An 873-nucleotide genomic window follows, 5' to 3' on the forward strand; every position below is an offset into this window, starting at 1 on the left:
CAGCAGTTAAGAGCACTGTCTGCTCTTCCAAAGGTCCTGAGTTCAACTCCCAGCAACCACATGGTGGCTCACAACCATATGTAATAGGATCTGAATCTCTCTTCTGATGTGCATGAAGACAAAGTGCTCATATTCATAAAATAAATCTTTCTGTTGTTGTTGTTTATTTGTTTTGTTTTTCGAGACAAGGTTTCTCTGTGTAGTCTTGGCTGTCCTGAACTCGCTTTGTAGACCAGGCTGGCCTCGAACTCACAGAGATCCGCCTGCCTCTGCCTCCTGGGTGCTGGGATTAAAGGCGTGCGCCACCCATTAAATAAATCTTTAAAAAAAAAAAAAAAAAGAAAAGAAAAGAAAAAAGAAAAAAAAAAAAAGAAATGTCTGGTTTTTTTTTTTCTCTACACACATACATCTTGATGTCTATTAACTATTATTCAATATTCAGGTCAAGTTTTGTTTTAGCTTCCAGTATTAAGACAGGACATACAATTCTGCAGCTTGTTTTATGTCTGATTTATTTCAGCTAACACAGTATTCTCTCTATTAGAGTTTGTTCCGGGTAGTTCAATTGGTCTGAGCTACTATCCAGCTGCTGGGCTGGTCTCGACTTCTTCCCGGCTGCCCAGTTTGTCTGAGAACATCTCCCAGCCAGCATTACTGCTTCTATTCCCCTACTGAATCTGGTCAGTTTGGGGGAACCTCCTAAAGCCATGGACTTGTTTGCTTTCTGAACATAAGAGGCTTCCCTGCAGGGTGGGATGCTCGTCCTCCCTTAGGAACACCCTGTGATCCCAGGCTTTCCTGGGAGCTGGAAGGTCGTAGTGGGGAAACTGCTACCCCACAGCTTCTCAAGGGCTGCTGGGATCAGTGTTCTCC

This window comes from Acomys russatus, chromosome 16 (assembly GCF_903995435.1).
Source record: "Acomys russatus chromosome 16, mAcoRus1.1, whole genome shotgun sequence".
In the NCBI taxonomy this organism is placed as follows: Eukaryota; Metazoa; Chordata; class Mammalia; order Rodentia; family Muridae; genus Acomys; species Acomys russatus.